The sequence below is a fragment of the Colletes latitarsis genome, unplaced genomic scaffold (assembly GCF_051014445.1).
Source record: "Colletes latitarsis isolate SP2378_abdomen unplaced genomic scaffold, iyColLati1 scaffold0007, whole genome shotgun sequence".
In the NCBI taxonomy this organism is placed as follows: domain Eukaryota; kingdom Metazoa; phylum Arthropoda; class Insecta; order Hymenoptera; family Colletidae; genus Colletes; species Colletes latitarsis.
Window position 1 is genome coordinate 7630696 of NW_027488367.1, and position 20499 is coordinate 7651194.

The window sequence follows — 20499 nt, forward strand, 5'->3', positions numbered from 1 at the left end:
AACCTGGTTTCGATCAATATTTTAGTGGATAACGCAAGTTAGGTCTGGAATAGGTCTGGGATTTGGCCTCATCAGACTCATACCTACGCACACTTCACATACTCGTCGAACAAATCCTGGGTTATTTTCTTGTTTGGATCACATAGTAATGTGGTACCAAACTGAAACAGTCGATTAAACCAGGTTTCGATCAATGTTTTTGAGCATAACGCATGTTAGGTCTAGGTTAGGCCTGGGATTTTCACTCACCAGACTCATACTTTCGCATTCCTCACATACTTGTTGAACGGATCCTGGGTTTTTTCTGGTTTGTATCACGTAGTAATGTGGTACCACACTGAAACAGTCCATTAAACCTGGTTTGGATCAATATTTTAGAGGATAACGCATGTTAGGTCTAGGTTAGCCCTGGGATTTTCACCCATCAGACTCATACTTTCGCATTCTTCTTATACTTGTTGAACTGATCCTGGGTTTTTTCTGGTTTGGATAACGTAGTAATAAGGTACCACACTGAAACAGTCGATTAAACCTGGTTTCGATCAATATTTTAGAGGATAACGCAAGTTAGGTCTAGGTTAGGCCCGGGATTTTCACTCATCAGACTCATACCTACGCACACTTCACATACTCGTCGAACAAATCCTGGGTTATTTTCTTGTTTGGATCACGTAGTAATGTGGGACCACACTGAATCAGTCAATTAAACCTGGTTTCGACCAATATTTTAGAGGACAGCGCATGTTAGGTCTAGGTTAGGCCTGGGATTTGCCCTGATCAGGGTCATACTTTCGCAGCTTTGACATACATGTTGACCTGATCGAGGGTTTTTTCTGCTTTGGATCACGTAGTAAAGTGGTACCACACTGAAACTGTCCATTAAACCTGGTTTGGATCAATATCTTAGAGGATAACGCATGTTAGGTCTAGGTTAGGTCTGGGATTTGCGCTCATGAGACTCATACTATCGCATTCTTCACATACTTGTTGAACGGATCCTGGGTTTTTTCTGGTTTGGTTCATGTAGTAATGTGGTACCACACTGAAACATTCAATTAAACCTGGTCTTGATAAATATTTTAGAGGATAACGCATGTTAGGTTTGGCTTAGGTCTAGGATTTGCCCCCAGCAGGCTCATACTTTCGCATATTTCTCATACTTCATGGCTAGATCCTGGGCTGTTTCTGGTTTGTATCACGTAGTAATGTGGTACCACGCTGAAACAGTCAATTAAACCTGGTTTCGATCAATATTTTAGAGGATAACGCAAATTAGGTCTGGCATAGGTCTGGGATTCGCCCTCATCAGGCTCATACTTTCGCGTTTTTCATATACTTGTTGAGCAGATCCTGGGTTTTTTCTGGTTTGTATCACGTAGTAGTGTGGTACCACACTGAAACAGACCATTAAAGCTGGTTTGGATCAATTGTTTAGAGGATAACGCATGTTAGGTCTAGGTTAGCCCTGGGATTTTCACTCATCAGACTCATACTTTCGCATTCTTCTCATACTTGTTGAACTGATCCTGGGTTTTTTCTGGTTTGGATCACGTAGTAATTTGGTACCACACTGAAACAGTCGATTAAACCTGGTTTCGATCAATATCTTAGAGGATAACGCAAGTTAAGTCTGGGATTGGTCTGGGATTTGACCTCATCAGATTCATACTTTCGCACACTTCACATACTCGTTGAACAGATCCTGGGTTATTTTCTGGTTTGGATCACATAGTAATGTGGTACCACACTGAAACAGTCGATTAGACCTGGTTTCACTCAATATTTTAGAGGATAACGCATGTTAGGTCTAGGTCAGGCCTGGGATTTTCACTCATCAGACTCATACTTTCGCATTCTTCACATACTTGTTGAACGGATGCTGGGTTTTTTCTGGTTTGGATCACGTAGTAATGTGGGTCCACACTGAAACAATCAATTAAACCTGGTCTTGATAAATATTTTAGAGGATAACGCATGTTAGGTCTGGGATAGGTATGGGATTTGCCCTCATCAGACTCATACTTTCGCACACTTCACATACTCGTTGAACAGATCCTGGGTTATTTTCTGGTTTGGATCACATAGTAATGTGGTACCACACTGAAACATTCAATTAAACCTGGTCTTGATAAATATTTTAGAGGATAACGCATGTTAGGTCTGGGTTACGTCTAGGATTTGCCCTCATCAGACTCATACTTTCGCACACTTCACATACTCGTTGAACAGATCCTGCGTTATTTTCTGGTTTGGATCACATAGTAATGTGGTACCACACTGAAACATTCAATTAAACCTGGTCTTGATAAATATTTTAGAGGATAACGCATGTTAGGTCTGGGTTACGTCTAGGATTTGCCCTCATCAGGCTCATACTTTCGCATATTTCTCATACTTGATGGCTATATCCTGGGCTATTTCTGGATTGGATCACGAAGTAAAGTGGTACCACACTGAAACACTCAATGAAACCTGGTCTGGATAAATATTTTAGAGGATAACGCACCTTAGGTCTGGGTTAGGTCTAAGATTTGCCCTCATCAGGCTCACAGTTTCGCGTTTTTCACATACTTGTTGAACAGATCCTGGGTTTTTTCTGGTTTGGATCACGTAGTAGTGTGGTACCACACTGAAACAGTCCATTAAACCTGGTTTGGATCAATATTTTAGAGGATAACGCATGTTAGGTCTAGGTTAGGTCTGGGATTTTCACCCTTCAGACTCATACTTTCGCATTCTTCACATACTTGTTGAACGGATCCTGGGTTTTTTCTGGTTTGGATCACGTAGTAATGTGGTACCACACTGAAACAGTCGATTAAACCTGGTTTCGATCAATATTTCAGAGGATAACGCAAGTTAAGTCAGGGATTGGTCTGGGATTTGACCTCATCAGACTCATACTTTCGCGTTTTTCACATACTTGTTGAACTGATCCTGGGTTTTTTCTGGTTTGGATCACGTAGTAATGTGGTACCACACTGAAACAGTCGATTAAACCTGGTTTCGATCAATATTTCAGAGGATAACGCAAGTTAAGTCTAGGTTAGGTCTGAGATTTGCTCTCATCAGGCTCATTCTTTCGCATATTTCTCATACTTGTTGGCTAGATCCTGGGCTGTTCCTGGATTGTATCACGTAGTAATGTGGTACCACGCTGAAACAGTCGATTAAACCTGGTTCCGATCAATATTTTAGAGGATAACGCATGTTAGGTCTGGGATAGGTCTGGGATTTGCCCTCATCAGGCTCATACTTTCGCGTTTTTCACATACTTGTTGAACTGATCCTGGGTTTTTTCTGGTTTGGATCACGTAGTAATGTGGTACCACACTGAAACAGTTGATTAAACCTGGTTTCGATCAATATTTCAGAGGATAACGCAAGTTAAGTCAGGGATTGGTCTGGGATTTGACCTCATCAGACTCATACTTTCGCACACTTCACATACTCGTTGAACAGATCCTGGGTTACTTTCTGGTTTGGATCACATAGTAACGTGGTACCACACTGAAACAGTCGATTAAACCAGGTTTCGATCAATATTTTTGAGGATAACGCATGTTAGGTATAGGTTAGGCCTGGGATTTTCACTCATCAGACTCATACTTTCGCATTCTTCACATACTTGTAGAACGGATCCTGGGTTTTTTCTGGTTTGGATCACGTAGTAATGTGGGGCCACACTGAAACAGTCAATGAAACCTGGTTTCCATCAATATTTTAGAGGATAACGCATGTTAGGTCTGGGTCAGGTCTAGAATTTGCCCTCATCATGCTCATATTTTCGCATCTTTCTCATACATCATGGCTAGATCCTGGGCTATTTCTGGATTGTATCACGTAGTAATGTGGTACCACGCTGAAACAGTCGATTAAACCAGGTTTCGATCAATATTTTTGAGGATAACGCATGTTAGGTATAGGTTAGGCCTGGGATTTTCACTCATCAGACTCATACTTTCGCGTTTTTCACATACTTGTTGAACAGATCCTGGGTTTTTTCTGGTTTGGATCCCGTAGTAGTGTGGTACCACACTGAAACAGTCCATTAAACCTGGTTTCGCTCAATATTTTAGAGGATAACGCATGTTAGGTCTTGGTCAGGCCTGGGATTTTCACTCATCAGACTCATACTTTCGCATTCTTCACATACTTGTTGAACGGATCCTGGGTTTTTTCTGGTTTGGATCACGTTGTAGTGTGGGACCACACTGACACAGTCCATTAAACCTGGTTTCGCTCAATATTTTAGAGGATAACGCATGTTAGGTCTAGGTCAGGCCTGGGATTTTCACTCATCAGACTCATACTTTCGCATTCTTCACATACTTGTTGAACGGATCCTGGGTTTTTTCTGGTTTGGATCACGTAGTATTGTGGGTCCACACTGAAACAAACAATTAAACCTGGTCTTGATAAATATTTTAGAGGATAACGCATGTTAGGTCTGGGATAGGTATGGGATTTGCCCTCATCAGACTCATACTTTCGCACACTTCACATACTCGTTGAACAGATCCTGGGTTATTTTCTGGTTTGGATCACATAGTAATATGGTACCACACTGGAACAGTCGATTAAACCAGGTTTCGATCAATATTTTTGAGGATTACGCATGTTAGGTCTAGGTTGGGCCTGGGATTTTCACTCATCAGACTCATACTTTCGCATTCTTCACATACTTGTTGAACGGATCCTGTGTTTTTTCTGGTTTGGATCACGTTGTAGTGTGGGACCACACTGACACAGTTAATTAAACCTGGTTTCGATCAATATTTTAGAGGATAACGCAAGTTAGGTCTGGCATAGGTCTGGGATTCGCTCTCATCAGGCTCATACTTTTTTTTTTTTTTTTTTTTTTTTTTTTTTTTTTTTTTTTTGTCGTGGGGAAAATCTTCGAAAGACTCCCTCCCACCTCCTTGGGGAGAGGTGGGAGGGATGTGTGGGATTCCCCGCGCCCGTACAACGACAGGCGCGGGACCTACCCACTAAAAACCCCACGGTGATCCTTCGGCACGCTTTGGGTGGATACCGGGAATCGCTCGAAGCATTCTTCCGGTATCCTCCCCGTGCCCGCGCTTTCGCGCCCATCCCCCGGGGGGACAATCGGTCCCCCCAGTAGACACACTGCCTCATAGCGGCGGGACGGGGCCACTCCATCCCGCCGCTATCCGTCCCGGGGCCGCGTTTAGTGGCGGCTGCGAGCCCCAACTCGCAACCGCCCGCGACCCCGTTTCCATCCCTCGGCGGCCGGGCGTTCATGGCCGCACCAGACCGCCGAGGGTGCCTCCCCTTGCGTCGGACCGGTAGGGGGAGGCACACCTACCCCCAACCGGTCCGACCCGGCGCCGCCTGGCGGGAGGAGGGTCCCCTCAGGACCCCCCTCCCAGCCTAGGTCATCCGCCACGCCGAGGCGGCCGCCCGCGACGCCTCGCGACCGGGCGACGACCTCGGGCCACCGCACGAGCGCGTGCTTCAGCACGCCGCTGAAGCTCGCGCTCCCTCCCCGCGGCCTCCTTCTGCAACATTACGTTCTCGCAGAAGGAGGCCACGGCCCTCCACTTCTCCTCGCTGCCGAGCATGGCGCGCACCACGCCCGGCAGCGAGACATCCCGCCCGACGACGCCGACCAGGACACGGCGCTCCCCCTCCCACGCGGGGCATACCTCCAGGGTATGATCCGCCGTGTCCTGCTCAGCGTCGCAGTGGCAGCAACGCGCCGTCGGCTCCTTCCCTATCCGGCACAGGTATCTTCCGAAGCTGCCATGCCCGGAAAATACCTGTGCCAGCCGGTAGGTGAGGCTGCCATGGCCTCTGTCCAGCCACTCCTTCAGGAGTGGCCGAACAGCCCCGACAGTCCGGTGCCCCGCGGTTGGCAGAGCCAGCCGCTCCTGCCACGCGAGCAACACGGACTGCCGGGCCTGGCGCTTCAAATCGCCCCAAGCAGGTTCCTGCCCGCCCGGGACCGCCCCCACCCCCGCGCGACGGTCGACGCGGTGCCGGTACATCACCGCGTGCGACCGCGCGATCAGGTCCATGGGCGGCATCCCCGCTAGAACCGTCGCCGCCTCATGTGACATGGTCCGATACCCGCGGACGACCCTGAGCGCCATGCGCCTCTGCACCCGACGCAGCATAGTCATGCTGCGCCGGGAGGCAGCCAGGTCGTCCGCCCAGACGGGGGCCCCGTATAGGGCCACCGACTGGACCATTGCCACATAGAGGCGACGAACTCGGCCCGCCGGGCCCCCCAGGTTGGGCAGGATCCGGCCCAGAGCCGCAACCATCCTTTCCAACCGGGGGACCAGGCAGCGGAAATGCTTCTCGAAACGCCAGTGGCTATCGAGGATCAGCCCTAGATACCTGACCTGGGGCTTCACCTCGATGTCAGCCCCACCCACCCGAATCAGAGGGGGTGGCGGATCCTGCCGAGGTGAATGAAACGCAATCACCTCGGTCTTATGGACCGCCACCGTCATCCCCATCCCCCTGATCCGGTCGACGACGCGTTGCGACCCCTCCTCCGCGCGACGCATGGCCCTCCCCCAGTGCGCCCCGACGGCCAGCACCAGTGTGTCATCCGCATAACACACCGTGCTGACGCCGTCGGGGACCGACGCCGTCGGGGAATCAGGCTCATACTTTCGCGTTTTTCACATACTTGTTGAACAGATGCTGGGTTTTTTCTGGTTTGTATCACGCAGTAGTGTGGTACCACACTGAAACAGTCCATTAAACCTGGTTTGGATGAATATTTTAGAGGATAACGCATAGTTAGGTTTGGGTTAGGTCTGGGATTTGACCTCATCAGACTCATACTTTCGCACACTTCACATACTCGTTGAACAGATCCTGGGTTAGTTTCTGGTTTGGATCACATAGTAATGTGGTACCACACTGTAACAGTCGATTAAACCTGGTTTCGATCAATATTTTAGAGAATAATTCATGTTAGGTCCAGGTTAGGTCTGGGATTTGCTCTCATCAGGCTCGTTCTTTCGCATATTTCTCATACTTGATGGCTAGATCCTGGGCTTTTTCTGGATTGCATCACGTAGTAATGAAGTACAACACTGAAACAGTCAATTAAACCTGGTTTCCATCAATATCTTAGCGGACAACGCAAGTTAGGTCTGGGATAGGTCTGGGATTTGCCCTCATCAGGCTCATTCTTTCCCGTTTTTCACATACTTGTTGAACAGATCCTGGGTTTTCTCTGGTTTGAATCACGTAGTAGTGTGGTACCACACTGAAACAGTCCATTAAACCTGGTTTGGATGAATATTTTAGAGGATAACGCATAGTTAGGTTTGGGTTAGGTCTGGGATTTGACCTCATCAGACTCATACTTTCGCACACTTCACATACTCGTTGAACAGATCCTGGGTTAGTTTCTGGTTTGGATCACATAGTAATGTGGTACCACACTGTAACAGTCGATTAAACCTGGTTTCGATGAATATTTTAGAGAATAATTCATGTTAGGTCTAGGTTAGGTCTGGGATTTGCTCTCATCAGGCTCATTCTTTCGCATATTTCTCATACTTGATGGCTAGATCCTGGGCTGTTCCTGGATTGTATCACGTAGTAGTGTGGTACCACGCTGAAACAGTCGATTAAACCTGGTTCCGATCAATATTTTAGAGGATAACGCAAGTTAAGTCTGGGATTGGTCTGGGATTTGACCTCATCAGACTCATGCTTTCGCACAATTCACATACTTGTTGAACAGATCCTGGTCTATTTCTGGTTTGGATCACGTAATAGTGTGGTACCACACTGAAACAGTCCATTAAACCTGGTTTCGCTCAATATTTTAGAGGATAACGCATGTTAGGTCTAGGTCAGTCCTGGGATTTTCACTCATCAGGCTCACATTTTCGCGTTTTTCACATACTTGTTGAACAGATCCTGGGTTTTTTCTGGTTTGGATCCCGTAGTAGTGTGGTACCACAATAAAACAGTCAGTTAAACCTGGTTTCGATCAATATTTTAGAGGATAACGCAAGTTAGGTCTGGCATCGGTCAGCGCACAGGATGTGTCCCGTGCCCTTGCGAGGGCGGGGGACTGTCCTGTGGAGGACCTGCGGATCGGAGAGATCCGCAGGTCGCCCTCCGGCCTCGGGTCGGTGTGGGCCCGGTGCCCCCTCTCCGCCGCCCGTAAGGTGGCGGAATCCGGGAGGGTGTTGGTGGGGTGGGTGTCGGCGCGAGTGGAAATCCTCGCGCCGCGCCCGCTCCAGTGTCACCGCTGCCTCGAATTGGGGCACGTGAGGCAGTGGTGCACCTCGCCGGTGGACCGCAGCGGTCAGTGTTACCGCTGCGGTGCCAAAGAGCACCGTGCGAGCCAGTGCTCGGCGGCCCCCCACTGCCCGCTGTGTGCGGACATGGGGAGGCCAGCCGATCACAGGGTGGGGATCAGACTCATACATTCGCATTCTTCACATACTTGTTGAACGGATCCTGGGTTTTTTCTGGTTTGGATCACGTAGTTATGTGGGTCCACACTGAAACAATCAATTAAACCTGGTCTTGATAAATATTTTAGAGGATAACGCGTGTTAGGTCTGGGATAGGTCTGGGATTTGCCCTCATCAGACTCATACTTTCGCACACTTCACATACTCGTTGAACAGATCCTGGGTTATTTTCTAGTTTGGATCACATAGTAATGTGGTACCACACTGAAACAGTCGATTAAACCAGGTTTCGATCAATATTTTTGAGGATAACGCATGTTAGGTCTAGGTTAGGCCTGGGATTTACACTCATCAGACTCATACTTTCGCATTCTCCACATACTTGTTGAACGGATCCTGGGTTTTTTCTGGTTTGGATCACGTAGTAATGTGGGTCCACACTGAAACAATCAATTAAACCTGGTCTTGATAAATATTTTAGTGGATAACGCAAGTTAGGTCTGGGATAGGTCTGGGATTTGCCCTCATCAGACTCATACTTTCGCACACTTCACATACTCGTTGAACAGATCCTGGGTTATTTTCTGGCTTGGATCACATAGTAATGTGGTACCACACTGAAACAGTCGATTAAACCAGGTTTCGATCAATATTTTTGAGGACAACGCATGTTAGGTCTAGGTTAGGCCTGGGATTTTCACTCATCAGACTCATACTTTCGCATTCTTCACATACTTGTTGAACTGAAACTGGGTTTTTTTCTGGTTTGGATCACGTAGTAATGTGGTACCACACTGAAACAGTCCATTAAACCTGGTCTGGATCAATATTTTAGAGGATAACGCATGTTAGGTCTAGGTTAGCCCTGGGATTTTCAATCATCAGACTCATACTTTCGCATTCTTCTTATACTTATTGAACTGATCCTGGGTTTTTCTGGATTGGATCACGTAGTAATGAAGTACAACACTGAAACAGTCAATTAAACCTGGTTTCCATCAATATTTTAGAGGACAGCGCATGTTAGGTCTAGGTTGGGCCTGGGATTTGCCCTGATCAGGGTCATACTTTCGCAGTTTTAACATACATGTTGACCTCATCGAGGGTTTTTTCTGCTTTGGATCACGTAGTAAAGTGGTACCACACTGAAACAGTCCATTAAACCTAGTTTGGATCAATTGTTTAGAGGATAACGCATGTTAGGTCTAGGTTAGCCCTGAGATTTTCACTCATCAGACTCATGCTTTCGCATTCTTCTCATACTTGTTGAACGGATCCTGGGTTTTTTCTGGTTTGGATCACGTAGTAATGTGGGTCCACACTGAAACAATCAATTAAACCTGGTCTTGATAAATATTTTAGTGGATAACGCAAGTTAGGTCTGGGATAGGTCTGGGATATGCCCTCATCAGACTCATACTTTCGCACACTTCACATACTCGTTGAACAGATCCTGGGTTATTTTCTGGTTTGGATCACATAGTAATGTGGTACCACACTGAAACAGTCGATTAAACCAGGTTTCGATCAATATTTTTGAGGACAACGCATGTTAGGTCTAGGTTAGGCCTGGGATTTTCACTCATCAGACTCATACTTTCGCATTCTTCACATACTTGTTGAACTGAAACTGGTTTTTTTTCTGGTTTGGATCACGTAGTAATGAGGTACCACACTGAAACAGTCCATTAAACCTGGTATGGATCAATATTTTAGAGGATAACGCATGTTAGGTCTAGGTTAGCCCTGGGATTTTCAATCATCAGACTCATACTTTCGCATTCTTCTTATACTTGTTGAACTGATCCTGGGTTTTTTCTGGTTTGGAGCACGTAGTAATGTGGTACCACACTGAAACAGTCGATTAAACCTGGTTTCGATCAATATTTTAGAGAATAATTCATGTTAGGTCTAGGTAAGGTCTGCGATTTGCTCTCATCAGGCTCGTTCATTCGCATATTTCTCATACTTGGTGGCTAGATCCTGGGCATTTTCTGGATTGCGTCACGTAGTAATGAAGTACAACACTGGAACAGTCAATTAAACCTGGTTTCCATCAATTTCTTAGAGGACAACGCAAGTTAGGTCTGGGATAGGTCTGGGATTTGCCCTCATCAGACTCATACTTTCGCACACTTCACATACTCGTTGAACAGATCCTGGGTTACTTTCTGGTTTAGATCACATAGTAATGTGGTACCACACGGAAACAGTCGATTAAACCAGGTTTCGGTCAATATTTTTGAGGATAACGCATGTTAGGTCTAGGTTAGGCCTGGGATTCTCACTCATCAGACTCATACTTTCGCATTCTTCACGTACTTGTAGAACGGATCCTGGGTTTTTTCTGGTTTGGATCACGTAGTAATGTGGGACCACACTGAAACAGTCAATTAAACCTGGTCTTGATAAATATTTTAGAGGATAACGCATGTTAGGTCTGGGTCAGCTCTAGAATTTGCCCTCATCATGCTCATACTTTCGCATCTTTCTCATACATCATGGCTAGATCCTGGGCTATTTCTGGATTGTATCACGTAGTAATGTGGTACCACGCTGAAACACTCGATTAAACCTGGTTTCGATCAATATTTTAGAGGATAACGCAAGTTAGGTCTGGCATAGGTCTGGGATTCGCCCTCATCAGGCTCATACTTTCGCGTTTTTCACATACTTGTTGAACAGATCCTGGGTTTTTTCTGGTTTGTATCACGTAGTAGTGTGGTACCACACTGAAACAGTCCATTAAACCTTGTTTCGATCAATATTTTAGAGGATAACGCATGTTAGGGCTAGGTTAGCCCTGGGATTTTCACTCATTAGACTCATACTTTCGCATTCTTCTCATACTTGTTGAACTGATCCTGGGTTTTTTCTGGTTTGGATCACGTAGTAATGTGGTACCACACTGAAACAGTCGATTAAACCTGGTTTCGATCAATATTATAGAGGATAACGCATGTTAGGTCTAGGTCAGGCCTGGGGTTTTCACTCATCAGACTCATACTTTCGCATTCTTCACATACTTGTTGAACGGATCCTGGGTTTTTTCTGGTTTGGATCACGTTGTAATGTGGGACCACACTGAAACAATCAATTAAACCTTGTCTTGATAAATATTTTCGAGGATAACGCATGTTAGGCTTGGGTTAGGTCTAGGATTTGCACTCAGCAGGCTCATACTTTCGCATATCTCTCATACTTCATGGCTAGATCCTGGGCTGTTTCTGGATTGTATCACGTAGTAATGTGGTACCACACTGAAACAATCAATTAAACCTGGTCTTGATAAATATTTTAGAGGATAACGCAAGTTAGGTCTGGGATAGGTCTGGGATTTGCTCTCATCACGCTCATTCTTTCGCATATTTCTCATACTTGATGGCTAGATCCTGAGCTTTTCCTGGATTGCATCAAGTAGTAATTTAGTACCACACTGAAACAGTCAATGAAACCTGGTTTCCATCAATATTTTAGAGGACAACGCAAGTTAGGTCTAGGTAAGGCCTGAGATTTTCACTGATCAGACTCATACATTCGCATTCTTCACATACTTGTTGAACGGATCCTGGGTTTTTTCTGGTTTGGATCACGTAGTAATGTGGTTCCACACCGAAACAGTCGGTTAAACCTGGTTTCGATCAATATTTTAGTGGATAACGCAAGTTAGGTCTGGGATAGGTCTGGGATTTGCCCTCATCAGACTCATACCTACGCACACTTCACATACTCGTTGAACAGATCCTGGGTTTTTTCTGCAGTGGATCACGTAGTAATGAAGTACAACACTGAAACAGTCAATTAAACCTGGTTTCCATCAATATTTTAGAGGACAGCGCATGTTAGGTCTAGGTTAGGCCTGGGATTTTCACTCATCAGACTCATACTTTCGCATTCTTCTCATACTTGTTGAACAGATCCTGGGTTTTTTTCTGGTTTGTATCACGTAGTAGTGTGGTACCACACTGAAACAGTCCATTAAACCTGGTTTGGATTAATTGTTTAGAGGATAACGCATGTTCGGTCTAGGTTAGCCCTGGGATTTTCACTCATCAGACTCATACTTTCGCATTCTTCTCATACTTGTTGAACTGATCCTGGGTTTTTTCTGGTTTCGATCACGTAGTAATGTGGGACCACACTGAAACAATCAATTAAACCTGGTTTCCATCAATATTTTAGAGGACAACGCAAGTTAGGTCTGGGATAGGTCTGGGATTTGCCCTCATCAGGCTCATACTTTCGCGTTTTTCACATACTTGTTGAACAGATCCTGGGTTTTTTTCTGGTTTGGTCCCGTAGTAGTGTGGTACTACAATAAAACAGTCAATTAAACCTGGTTTCGATCAATATTTTAGAGGATATCGCAAGTTAGGTCTGGGATAGGTCTGGGATTAGCCCTCATCAGACTCATACTTTCGCTTTCTTCACATACTCGTTGAACAGATCCTGTGTTATTTTCTGGTTTGGATCACATAGTAATGTGGTACCACACTGAAACAGTCGATTAAACCTGGTTTCGATCAATATTTTTGAGGATAACGCATGTTAGGTCTAGGTTAGGTCTGGGATTTGCTCTCATCAGGCTCGTTCTTTCGCATATTTCTCATACTTGATGGCTAGATCCTGGGCTTTTTCTGGATTGCATCACATAGTAATGTGGTACCACACGGAAACAGTCGATTAAACCAGGTTTCGATCAATATTTTTGAGGATAACGCATGTTAGGTCTAGGTTAGGCCTGGGATTCTCACTCATCAGACTCATACTTTCGCATTCTTCACGTACTTGTAGAACGGATCCTGGGTTTTTTCTGGTTTGGATCACGTAGTAATGTGGTACCACACTGAAACAGTCCATTAAACCTGGTATGGATCAATATTTTAGAGGATAACGCATGTTAGGTCTAGGTTAGCCCTGGGATTTTCAATCATCAGACTCATACTTTCGCATTCTTCTTATACTTGTTGAACTGATCCTGGGTTTTTTCTGGTTTGGATCACGTAGTAATGTGGTACCACACTGAAACAGTCGATTAAACCTGGTTTCGATCAATATTTTAGAGAATAATTCATGTTAGGTCTAGGTAAGGTCTGCGATTTGCTCTCATCAGGCTCGTTCTTTCGCATATTTCTCATACTTGGTGGCTAGATCCTGGGCTTTTTCTGGATTGCGTCACGTAGTAATGAAGTACAACACTGGAACAGTCAATTAAACCTGGTTTCCATCAATATCTTAGAGGACAACGCAAGTTAGGTCTGGGATAGGTCTGGGATTTGCCCTCATCAGACTCATACTTTCGCACACTTCACATACTCGTTGAACAGATCCTGGGTTACTTTCTGGTTTGGATCACATAGTAATGTGGTACCACACGGAAACAGTCGATTAAACCAGGTTTCGATCAATATTTTTGAGGATAACGCATGTTAGGTCTGGGTTAGGTCTAGGATTTGCCCTCATCAGGCTCATACTTTCGCATATTTCTCATACTTCATGGCTAGATCCTGGGCTTTTTCTGGATTGCATCACGTAGTAATGTGGTACCACACTGAAACATTCAATGAAACCTGGTCTGGATAAATATTTTAGAGGATAACGCAAGTTAGGTCTGGGGTAGGTCTGGCATTAGCCCTCATCAGACTCATACTTTCGCACACTTCACATACTCGCTGAACAGATCCTGGGTTTTTTTTGGGTTTGGATCACGTAGTAATGTGGTAACACACTGAAACGGTCGATTAAACCTGGTTTCGATCAATATTATTGAGGATAACGCATGTTAGGTCTGGGTTAGGTCTAGGATTTGCCCTCATCAGGCTCATACTTTCGCATATTTCTCATACTTCATGGCTAGATCCTGGGCTATTTCTGGATTGGATCACGTAGTAATGTGGTACTACACTGAAACAGTCAATTAAACCTGGTTTCGCTCAATATTTTAGAAGATAACGCATGTTAGGCCTAGGTTAGGCCTGGGATTTGCCTTATCAGGGTCATACTTTCGCAGTTTTAACATGCATGTTGACCTGATCGAGTGTTTTTTCTGCTTTGGATCACGTAGTAAAGTGGTACCACAACTAAAACAGTCAATTAAACCTGGTTTCGATCACTATTTTAGACGATAACGCAAGTTAGGTCTGAGATGTCCTGACGGGACCCTCCTCCCGCCAGGCGGCGCCGGGTCGGACCGGTTGGGGGTAGGAGTGCCTCCCCCCACCGGTCCGACGCAAGGGGAGGCACCCTCGGCGGTCTGGTGCGGCCATGAACGCCCGGCCGCAGAGGGGTGGAAACGCGGTCGCGGGCGGTTGCGAGTTGGGGCTCGCAGCCGCCACTAAACGCGGCCCCGGGACGGATAGCGGCGGGATGGAGTGGCCCCGTCCCGCCGCTATGAGGCAGTGTGTCTACTGGGGGGACCGATTGTCCCCCCGGGGGATGGGCGCGAAAGCGCGGGCACGGGGAGGATACCGGAAGAATGCTTCGAGCGATTCCCGGTATCCACCCAAAGCGTGCCGAAGGATCACCGTGGGGTTTTTAGTGGGTAGGTCCCGCGCCTGTCGTTGTACGGGCGCGGGGAATCCCACACATCCCTCCCACCTCTCCCCAAGGAGGTGGGTGGGAGCCTTTCGAAGATTTTCCCCACGAGAAAAAAAAAAAAAAAAAAAAAAAAAAGTTAGGTCTGAGATAGGTCTGGGATTAGCCCTCATCAGACTCATACTTTCGCATATTTCTCATACTTGATGACTAGATCCTGGGCTTTTTCTGGACTGCATCACGTAGTAATGAAGTACAACACTGAAACAGTCAATTAAACCTGGTTTCCATGAATATTTTAGAGGACAACGCATGTTAGGTCTAGGTTAGGCCTGGGATTTGCCCTCATCAGGGTCATACTTCCGCAGTTTTAACATACATGTTGACCTGATCGAGGGTTCTTTCTGCTTTGGATCACGTAGTGAAGTGGTACCGCACTGAAGCAGATCATTAAACCTGGTTTGGATCAGTATTTTAGAGGATAACGCATGTTAGGTTTGGGTTAGGTCTAGGATTTGCACTCATCAGGCTCATACTTTCGCATATTTCTCATACTTCATGGCTAGATCCTGGGCTGTTTCAGGATTGTATCACGTAGTAATGTGGTACCACGCTGAAACAGTCAATTAAAACTGGTTTCGATCAATATTTTAGAGGATAACGCAAGTTTGGTCTGGGATAGGTCTGGGATTTGCCCTCATCAGGCTCATACTTTCGCGTTTTTCACATACTTGTTCAACTGGTCCTCGGTTTTTTCTGGTTTGCATCACGTAGCAATGTGGTACCACACTGAAGCAGTCGATTAAACCTGGTTTCGATCAATATTTTAGAGGATAACGCAAGTTTGGTCTGGGATAGGTCTGGGATTTGCCCTCATCAGGCTCATACTTTCGCGTTTTTCACATACTTGTTGAACTGTCCTCGGTGTTTTCTGGTTTGGATCACGTAGCAATGTGGTACCACACTGAAGCAATCGGTTAAACCTGGTTTCGATCAATATTTCAGAGGATAACGCAAGTTTGGTCTGGGATAGGTCTGGGATTTGCCCTCATCAGGCTCATACTTTCGCATTCTTCACATACTTGTTGAACGGATCCTGGGTTTTTTCTGGTTTGGATCAGGTAGTAATGTGGGACCACACTGAAACAATCAATTAAACCTGGTCATGATCAATATTTTCGAGAATAATTCATGTTATGTCTAGGGTAGGTCTGGGATTGGCTCTCATCAGGCTCATTCTTTCGCATATTTCTCATACTTGATGGCTAGATCCTGGGCTTTTTCTGGATTGCATCACGTAGTAATGAAGTACAACACTGAAACAGTCAATTAAACCTGGTCTTGATAAATATTTTAGAGGATAACGCATGTTAGGTTTGGGTTAGGTCTAGGATTTGCCCTCATCAGGCTCATACTTTCGCATATTTCTCATACTTCATGGCTAGATCCTGGGCTGTTTCTGGATTGTATCACGTAGTAATGTGGTCCCACGCTGAAACAGTCAATTAAAACTGGTTTCGATCAATATTTTAGAGGATAACGCAAGTTAGGTCTGGGATAGGTCTGGGATTCGCCCTCATCAGGCTCATACTTCCGCGTTTTTCACATACTTGTTTAACAGATCCTGGGTTTTTTCTGGTTTGGATCACGTAGTAATGTGGGACCACACTGAAACAGTCCATTAAACCTGGTTTGGATCAATATTTTAGAGGATAACGCAAGTTTGGTCTAGGTTAGGTCTGGGATTTTCACTCATCAGACTCATACTTTCGCATTCTTCACATACTTGTTGAACAGATCCTGGGTTTTTTATGGTTTGGTTCACGTAGTAATGTGGTACCACACTGAAACATTCAACTAAACCTAGTCTTGATAAATATTTTAGAGGATAACGCATGTTAGGTCTGGGTTAGGACTAGGATTTGCCCCCATCAGGCTCATACTTTCGCATATTTCTCATACTTCATGGCTGGATCCTGGCCTATTTCTGGTTTGGATCACGTAGTAATGTGGTACCACACTGAAACAGTCAATTAAACCTGGTTTTGATCAATATTTTAGAGAATAATTCATGTCAGGTCTAGGTTAGGTCTGGGATTTGCCCTCATCAGGCTCATACTTTCGCATTCTTCACATACTTGTTGAACGGTTCCTGGGTTTTTTCTGGTTTGGATCACGTAATAATGTGGGACCACACTGAAACAATCAATTAAACTTGGTCATGATCAATATTTTAGAGAATAATTCATGTTATGTCTAGGTTAGGTCTGGGATTTGCTCTCATCAGGCTCATTCTTTCGCATATTTCTCATACTTGATGGCTAGATCCTGGGCTTTTTCTGGATTGCATCACGTAGTTATGAAGTACAACACTGAAACAGTCAATTAAACCTGGTCTTGATAAATATTTTAGAGGATAACGCATGTTAGGTTTGGGTTAGGTCTAGGATTTGCCCTCATCAGGCTCATACTTTCGCATATTTCTCATACTTCATGGCTAGATCCTGGGCTGTTTCAGGATTGTATCACGTAGTAATGTGGTACCACGCTGAAACAGTCAATTAAAACTGGTTTCGATCAATATTTTAGAGGATAACGCAAGTTTGGTCTGGGATAGGTCTGGGATTTGCCCTCATCAGGCTCATACTTTCGCGTTTTTCACATACTTGTTGAACTGTCCTCGGTGTTTTCTGGTTTGGATCACGTAGCAAAGTGGTACCACACTGAAGCAATCGGTTAAACCTGGTTTCGATCAATATTTCAGAGGATAACGCAAGTTTGGTCTGGGATAGGTCTGGGATTTGCCCTCATCAGGCTCATACTTTCGCATTCTTCACATACTTCATGGCTGGATGCTGGGCTATTTCTGGTTTGGATCACGTAGTAATGTGGTACCACGCTGAAACAGTCAATTAAGCCTGATTTCGATGAATATTTTAGAGGATAACGCAAGTTAGGTCTGGGATAGGTCTGGGATTCGCCCTCATCAGGCTCATACCTTCGCATATTTCTCATACTTGATGGCTAGATCCTGGGCTTTTTCTGGATTGCATCACGTAGTAATGAAGTACAACACTGAAGCAGTCAATTAAACCTGGTTTCCATCAATATCTTAGAGGACAACGCAAGTTAGGTCTGGGATAAGTCTGGGATTTGCCCTCATCAGGCTCATACCTTCGCATATTTCTCATACTTGATGGCTAGATCCTGGGCTTTTTCTGGATTGCATCACGTAGTAATGAAGTACAACACTGAAGCAGTCAATTAAACCTGGTCTTGATAAATATTTTAGAGGATAACGCATGTTAGGTCTGGGTTAGGACTAGGATTTGCCCCCATCAGGCTCATACTTTCGCATATTTCTCATACTTCATGGCTGGATCCTGGGCTATTTCTGGTTTGGATCACGTAGTAATGTGGTACCACGCTGAAACAGTCAATTAAGCCTGATTTCGATGAATATTTTAGAGGATAACGCAAGTTAGGTCTGGGATAGGTCTGGGATTCGCCCTCATCAGGCTCATACCTTCGCATATTTCTCATACTTGATGGCTAGATCCTAGGCTTTTTCTGGATTGCATCACGTAGTAATGAAGTACAACACTGAAGCAGTCAATTAAACCTGGTCTTGATAAATATTTTAGAGGATAAAGCATGTTAGGTCTTCGTTATTTCTAGGATTTGCCCTCGTCAGGCTCATACTTTCGCATATTTCTCATACTTCATGGCTAGATCCTGGGCTATTTCTGGATTGGATCACGTAGTAATGTGGTACCACACAGAAACAGTCGATTAAACCAGGTTTCGATCAATATTTTTGAGGATAACGCAACTTAGGTCTGGGATAGGTCTGGGATTTGCCCTCGTCAGGCTCATACTTTCGCGTTTTTCACATACTTGTTCAACAGATCCTGGGTTTTTCCTGTTTGGGTCACGTAGTAGTGTGGTACCACACTGAAACAGTCGATTAAACCTGGTTTCGATCAATATTTTTGAGGATAACGCATGTTAGATCTAGGTTAGGTCTGGGATTTTCACTCATCAGGCTCATACTTTCGCATATTTCTCATACTTGACGGCTAGATCCTGGGCTTTCTCTGGATTGCATCACGTAGTGATGAAGTACAACACTGAAACAGTCAATTAAACCTGGTTTCCATCAATATTTTAGAGGACAGCGCATGTTAGGTCTAGGTTAGGCCTGGGATTTGCTCTCATCAGGGTCATACTTTCCAGGTTTTAACATACATGTTGACCTGATCGAGAGTTTTTTCTGCTTTGGATCACGTAGTAAAGTGGTACCACACTGAAACAGTCCATTAAACCTGGTTTGGATCAATATTTTTGAGGATAACGCATGTTAGGTCTAGGTTAGGCCGGGGAATTTCACTCATCAGGCTCATACTTTCGCATATTTCTCATACTTCATGGCTAGATCCTGGGCTGTTTCTGGATTGTATCACATAGTAATGTGGTACCACGCTGAAACAGTCGATTAAACCTGGTTTCGATCAATATTTTAGAGGATAACGCATGTTAGGTCTAGGTTAGCCCTGGGATTTTCACTCATCAGACTCATACTTTCGCATTCTTCACATACTTGTTGAACGGATCCTGGGTTTTTTCTGGTTTCGTTCACGTAGTAATGTGGTACCACACTGAAACATTCAATTAAACCTGATCTTGATAAATATTTGAGAGGATAACGCATGTTAGGTTTGGGTTAAGTCCTGGATTTGCCCTCATCAGGCTCATACTTTCGCATATTTCTCATACTTCATGGCTAGATCCTGGGCTGTTTCTGGATTGTATCACGTAGTAATTTGGTACCACGCTGAAACAGTCAATTAAACCTGGTTTCGATCAATATTTTGCAGGATAACGCAAGTTAGGTCTGGCATAGGTCTGGGATTCGCCCTCATCAGACTCATACTTTCGCGTTTTTCACATACTTGTTGAACTGATCCTGGGCTTTTTCTGGTTTGGATCACGTAGTAATGTGGTACCACACTGAAACAGTCAATTAAGCCTGGTTTCGATCAATATTTTAGAGAATAATTCATGTTAGGTTTGGGTTAGTTCTGGGATTTACTCTCATCAGGCTCATACTTTCGCACACTTCACATACTCGTTTGACAGATCCTGGGTTATTTTCTGGTTTGGATCACGTAGTAATGTGGGACCACATTGAAACAGTCAATTAAACCTGGTTTCGACCAATATTTTAGAGAATAATTCATGTTAGGTCTAGGTTAGGTCTGGGATTTGCTCTCATCAGGCTCATTCTTTCGCATATTTCTCATACCTGATGGCTAGATGCTGGGCTTTTTCTGGATTGCATCACGTAGTAATGAAGTACAACACTGAAACAGTCAATTAAACCTGGTTTCCATCAATATCTTAGAGGACAACGCAAGTTAGGTCTGGGATAGGTCTGGGATTTGCCCTCATCAGGCTCATACTTTCCGCGTTTTTCACATGCTTGTTGAACAGATCCTGGGTTTTTTCTGGTTTGGATCACGTAGTAGTGTGGGACCACACTGAA